The sequence below is a fragment of the Corvus brachyrhynchos genome, unplaced genomic scaffold (assembly GCF_000691975.1).
Source record: "Corvus brachyrhynchos isolate BGI_N302 unplaced genomic scaffold, ASM69197v1 scaffold914, whole genome shotgun sequence".
NCBI lineage: Eukaryota > Metazoa > Chordata > Aves > Passeriformes > Corvidae > Corvus > Corvus brachyrhynchos.
The window spans coordinates 57,338-64,153 of NW_008237467.1; the positions used below are offsets into that span (position 1 = coordinate 57,338).

The 6,816-nt window shown below is 43.3% G+C and overlaps 1 long non-coding RNA gene across 2 annotated transcripts in view; it reads left to right on the forward strand.

Annotated features, from left to right (window-relative positions):
• Positions 1-1,867: 1,867 nt before the first annotated feature.
• The window catches only part of LOC108446066, a 48,019-nt gene continuing 43,070 nt past the window's right edge, over positions 1,868-6,816 (forward strand). For both annotated transcript variants that reach the window (XR_001861175.1, XR_001861176.1), the window contains exons 1-2: positions 1,868-2,151; positions 4,794-4,851. This is a non-coding gene — a long non-coding RNA (uncharacterized LOC108446066). The remainder of the gene's footprint in view (positions 2,152-4,793; positions 4,852-6,816) is intronic.

Here is a 6,816-nt window from a genome sequence, read left to right on the forward strand (position 1 = left end):
CTCTTTATGTCCCGGAATTCATGCAAAAGTTCTCTGTTCAGCTAGGCCAGTCTTCTTCCCAACTAGCTTGTCTTTTGGCGCATAGGGATGGCCTGCTCCTGCACCTTTAAGATTTCCTTCTTAAAGTATGTCCAGCATTCCTGGACCCATTTGTTATTAAGGACTCTTTTCCAGGGAACTCTACCAGCTCAAAGTCCAAGGTAGAGGATTTGTTACCCACTTCCTTACTTGAACCCAATTATTTCATAATAATTGAAATGATCCACATCTCCCACCAGCCCTTCTTTGTTTGCAAACAGTGGGTCTGTCAGGTCACTGCCCCTGATAGACTCACTTATGAAGTCAGGAAGTCATCTTCTTCATAGTACAGGAACCTCCTAGACTGCCCCCTCCCTGCTGTGTTGGGTTTCCAGCAGACATCCAGTAAGGTAAAGTCTCCCACAAGAACAAGGACTAGTGCTCGTGAAACCTAGCCACTCATAGAATACTTCATCTGCCTCTTCATTTTGGTTGTGTAGTCTGCAACAGACTCCCACCAGTACATCTGCCTTGTTAGCCTTCCCCCTGATTCTTACCCATAGCCACTCAACCTTGTCATCACTGTCCTTGGGCTCTATGCAGTGAAACACTCCCTAATACAAAGCCACTCCTCTGGCTCTGCTTCCCCACCCATCCCTTCTGAAGAACCATTATAACCATGGTTGCAGCACTCCGGTCATGTGAGTCATCCCACCACATTTAGATGATGGTGACTATGTCACAGCTTTCCTGCTGCCAATGGCTCCCTCCTGTTTGTCACTTTGTTACCCATACTGTGTGCACTGGTGTGGATGACCGTCAGCTGGGGTACTGATTTCACCCCCAACGCTGGCGTCCCCACTCTACGCTCATCTCTGCTGAGCCTGGTTTTATCATATTCCCCCTTCAAACCCAGTTTAAAGCCCTCTCAATCAGCCCTGCCAACTCATGGGCTAGAATCATTTTCCCTCTTATAGACAGGCAAACCCTATCTCTTTCCACCAGGCCTGGTGCCATATAAAACACCCCGTGAATAAAAAAGCCAAAATTCCACTGGTGGCACAAGCCACATGTTGATAAGGTGGCTGTTCCTTTTGGCATTCTTCCCTGCTACCAAAGGAATTGAAGAAAACAACACCTATTCTCCTGTCCTTACAACCGGTCATCCCAGTGCCCTGAAGTCCTTTTTGACTGCCCTAGGACTTCTCTCCTCAGTGTCAGTACTGCCAACCTGGGTAACAACAGTGAATAATTATCAGAGCGCTGACTCAGTTCAGGGAATCTTCTAGTGATATCTCTCACCCAGGCCCCAGGGAGGCAGCAGATTTCCCTGTGGAATTGGTCCTGTTGGCACATGGGGGCTTCGGTTTCCCTCAGAAGGAAGTCACTTAGAAAACACTGGGGATTTGCCTTTTATATGTCCAAGGGGGAGACACCAATTAAAATGCCAAGAAAAAAAATCAAGTTTTTTTGGTTTTCTAGTGACGCAGCAAATGCAAAATCTCACCCTGTGTTGTTACAAAGAACAAAATTTTGAATTCTTTTCTACTGCAGCTTCTCACTGTAACATTTTGCTTGATGCAGGTGAATGGCTGACTGCAAAAAAAGAGGACTTCTCTGATTCAGTTGTCTAACGGGATTTTTGGCAACCTGCTTGTTAGAAGGATTTTTTTCTTTAACAATATTGCTGTAGGAATGCATCTTCTAAGTAGCCTGCTACATTATTTTGACATGACTTTCGTATCTTTTGAACTTACAGTTTCTGGAATTCTTTTTCTCCCCATAAGAAGCAATGTTGCTGGGTGTGCTTTTTCTAATAAACCTTGATGGATGATCAGGGAAAAAAAAAGCTGTCCAGTGGCTTGATAATTTCAGGGTCAAAACAGATTTTATGTGTTGATCTTCTTTCACTTGCTGATGCATCTGTTTGACCAGGCAGCTGGTGCATAAGATCGAGCCAGCAGCACACAGAACACATTAGGAGAACAAAGAGAATGTGAGATTAAACCAAAAAGAGGCAAGAACAGCATTTCCTCACTGTTCTGCATGAAGGCAGAAGATGCTCCGAGGGGATGCTAACTCAATTTTCTTATTGGACTTGTGGCCTCTTCCCCCCCATCAGGTTATTCAAAGGTAAATTTGCTTTTCACTCTCTCAGAAAGACTATTTTCCCCTCACTGGTATATTTATTTATTAGTAACATTATTTGTAAAATGCTAACTTCATTGGCTGTGCTGTTATGATGTTATCTCTATGTGCTTCTGTGAGAATGTAACAATGTCATGAAGAAAAATGATGTAAAAGTGATATGGGTACATAAAACGGGATTGACAAAATGTAATAAATCACTGCTGGGCTGAAGAACAGACCTGCATGTGTAATGAAATACTTCAGCATTACATCATCGTTTATGTAACATCTGGCAGAGCCTTGTATTGTATTTCAGTGCTGATTTGAATCAGGATCATTTTTTCTCTGTGATAAAAGAGAAAAACAAGCCTCTAGGTTTTGCACATAGGAAACTGTAAAGAAAAAAAAAAGGAAAAAAGCAACCCTTAAAATACCCACGTCAGTTTCCCCCTGAGAAGTTCTGCCATCTCCAACTGGATGCAAATAATGTAATGACTGAGATGCATAAGAATAGTTAGCATCCTAGAGGACTTTCTCAGTTTTACAAGAGAAACATATTTTTACTATAAAGGGGAATTTTTGAGATTATTTAATCTAATAAGAGTTTTTCTAATTTACATCATTATACATACCTTGGAACCAGACTTCTAGAAAAAAAATTGCAGGTGTGAAGTCTATGTACTTGAGTGTTTTCCACTTCATGTTTTTTTCAAAGGAGAATTGAATTATCTTAACTGTGGAGTTCTGATCCTGTCTCATGAAGACATGTGGGTACTACTTCAGTGTGGATTCCTCCATCCCAGGCTGCCAGCAGAGTCTTCCTCATCCATGGGGTATATCACTCTGCCTTGTTCACCTGTGGTGCCAGGCAGGACAACATGATGGGGTTGTCCATCAGTTGACCAGCAGTGCTGGTGGGGTGAGGATTAGTTGAAATATGTTTAATTGGCTGTTGAAATAGATGAAATAAGGAATGTGAGTGTCTGCTGCAGAAGTGTCTGGATGACACACTCACCTGTCTGAAATCAGTAGAAATCTTGCCATTAATTTCTGGGTTTCTTGGCTCTTGCCCTGTAGCTCTTGCCTCTGAAGCCTTTGGGAGGTCCTGGTGCAGTGCTGGTGGTGCTGTGAGGGTGCTGCAGGGATCCAGGCTGCCAACCCCCTCAGCAGCTGACTCTCCTTCCCCAAATTTCGGTGGCCCAGAGTGCAGAGCTGGGACATTGACAAGAACTTGCTGTATCTAAAAACAGGCCCTTTTTTTTTTTTTTCCCCAGTGCTAGGAGGAAATAGATCAGATTGTCAAAAGGAAATCACTGTTTATTTAGCTCCTTTTTGTTAATCAAATACCGTACAGATAAGTCACCATTACTGCATTCACTCATCTCCCAGGGATTTTCCTATGGTATATTTATCCAGCAGTATAGGACTGCCTGCTACATACATAGAGCTAGTTGCTACAGCTATCTTACTTCCCCCCCATATTTTCCCAAGGTTGGTACAGAATGGTAGATCTTGATATGCGTCAAGTAAAATGTTATATCTGAGTTTGTTTTCTGATAGCAGAAAAGGCAAAGGGAAGAGGAGCAGTCCCAAAACAGCAGTTACTAAAAACCTGATGAGGTGCAGGTGTCTGGAATGCTTTTTTCTCTTTCTGAACAATTGTTAGTTACTGAAAATATTGTTTCCTTAATTTTTTAAACTAGCAGTAACTTCTATTGATTTCATTTGGAGGAGAGAGATGCTGAAGAGCATGAATATCGTTGCAAGTAGGACTATATAAAACTGGCAAAGGCAGAAGAGTGAAGCAATGGTCATATAATTGAAGCATAAGATTCAGAGTCAGGATTTCTAATTCCTATTTCTGATTTTCCAGCAGGTGATTTTGGGAAAACAAATCACTATCAGGGGTGAAAGCTGGCCATGTGCAGGGCCACAATGACTCTTTTTGGCAGCTGAGGCAACAGTGGGATGGTCTAGGATGGAAACCCCCTCTTTCTAGCACCTGAGGATTTTGGATAAACATATTTTTCCCTTATAGAAGTGTCATGGCAATGTACTAATGACCTATGGATTTCCTAGGGCAAGGAGAAACATTTTTACATTTCAGAGGCATGTCCATGATATTTTTGATCCTGGACATTCTAAGAGCGGAAGCAGACTGTCACATAGTTTACTGAGCAGGGGTGGTGTAAGGTTAGAGAACAAATGCTGGTGGATGCTAAGACCATCTTGAGGTGAAGATTGAGTTGTGATGATGACATGTCAACCAACTCCCTCTCCTGTAATGAAAAATAAATTGCTGTGGTTTGAATGACAGACCTCTGCAGTGAGGTGATGTCTTCCCACAGGACTTTCTGTGAGACACCAAGTGAGACCTCCAGTGAGTTTAGTGGTTCCTTTGCATTTGCAGTTTGTACCTGTGCCCCTCATGCTGCGTAATGGCCACAACTTGAACAGGTTAATAGAGGACTAAATTATCCAATGGCTGTAAGTTTGTCTCAGTCCCCTGGGAAGGATGAGCTGACAATGCAAGAATATATATGAGCATAATTGAGAACTGGATTTCAAGGAGAAGAGTCCTTTGATAAGATATTGTCTGAATGGAAAGGGATTTTTTTTATCTCTGGTTTCTTCAATTTCTGCAGCCCCATCTGTGAAGAAACCTTGGACCGCTCCTGGCCTGAGAAGGCCCAAGAAAGGCAGGTAAGCAGCTAGCTTTCTCTTCTGTATATTCCTCCAGTGGTTTGATCAACAGGAACTTTGGTCCTTAGCTTCATCCCTGTCGTCATGGGATCAGAGCCCCACTGTAAAGGTGTGCCTCTGTGTCTAAGACTGAGCAGTATGTTAGTAAAAGAGAATGAAGAAATGCTCTCTCTTGCTGTTCTTTACTTTGCCATGGCAAGGACAGGAGCTGGTGAGGAGCTGTTGCTATAAGAGTAATTGCTTTCCTCAAAAGTCAGTGTTGGATCTGCCTCTTGCAAAGGGCTTGCCTTCCATACCTAAACAGTATGTGGGCACTGGCCTACATGGTCAAATTTGTCTAATTCACTGTATGGCAAGGCTTTTGGGCAGTCCATTACTGTGCTGAGCAGGAGAGAGGATTTTACTCTTTAATGGACCAGTAATGTGTTCAAGATTTGGTCAAGCACTAGGGCAGGTGCTAATACACAACACTGGGACAAGAAGATGAGAATTCCCAGTCTGCCAAGAAGATGAGAGCAATTCTGGAGAAGTGAAAGCAGTCAGTCAGTGGGGAAGAAGGCTGAAATGGTGCCTTGGATGGCCAGAGGTGCCAGAGTTGGTTCACTACTGCTGCTGGCTGAGGGACGCCAGTCCCCACAATCCCTAATGTCCTTCACAGCAAGGGCGAGATGCCCTTGTGATTTCACTCTCTATAGGAGGAGATAAAGCATGGGTTTTTCCATTTCTGTCAGCCTCTGTCTGTAATAACTTTGCAGCCATGTCACCTGTTGGGATGTATGACTACCTTATTCCCATTTGCTTGTATGATGACTTGGTTCAAATTAAGGGTGAGTTGATCCTAGGATCTAGGCACCTCCAGGCTGGCAACCCTTGAAATGGATCCCACTCTCTGAAGGCCAGGGCATGGCTTGAGGTCCCCCTCACCTGTGCCTGCACCTTCAGTGAGCACGGGCAGCTCTCCACCATCACTGCCACTGCTCTCCACCTGCACAAAGGGCTGTCAGTAATCGCCGTGGCCACACCAGCCTGTGGGATCCAGGACAGTACCCAAAGAGCCTTTGACCATTGCTCAGCAATCAAAACTTTGAATAATCTTATTGAGTTAATCCACCACCTAGCAAATCTTTTCCTGCTGGTGTAACAGATAAAGGAACAGTAATGGTTACAGGGAATGAAGTTTGTGTGAGGATGCATAACAGTGGCATTTCAGATTTCTTTCTTTTCACTTCTTGACAGCTGTTTAGCATTTCACAGATGCACATATTGATAACTTTCCCCATCATTTCTACATCATGAAGCTGCAGTTTTTTCCCAGATCTTCTATTTAATTCAGCGAAGCAATATTCAGTTGCCTATTTAAAAAGGAGATTGTGGACAAACAAGGCTGGCCTGGAAGAAGAATTGATTGGTTAAATCACAGCTGACTATGGAAAGGTGCCTCCATCAGGCTCTGCTCCCTGCTTCCCTTCCTCAAGATTTTGTGGAGTTGTAGGGACAGGGGAAAGCAGAAGGGAGGAAAATCCTTCATCTCCTACCCTGGCCTGTGCCCATGCTGTTCCCACTAGATTGATAGGACTCTTCTGGCAGAAGTATTAAAGTGAATGGCTGTCTAGATCAGTTTTTAAGCTAAAGATTACCACCAGCACACCATGTCAGGTCCATGCAAAATAGTCAGAGAATTTATGCTGTGTAAGTTCGTTTCTGCCTTTTTTCTTCCCTGTGCTGGTCACTCAGGGCAACCTTTATTAAAACTACTCGGCTGTTCATGATTGCTCTTACATTGTGTTTTGTTTCCTTTGAGCTGGTGGTGTTCACATGCCAAGTTATTCCAAATTTATTGCAGATGAAGTCAGAATCATACAATTATTTGAAAACAATAAGTTTGGGTTATATAGTTTGGTTACTTTTTCACTTCGTTCTCTGCTATTTGATGGTTTGCTTCCAATGTTCCTTCCTGCTGCATTC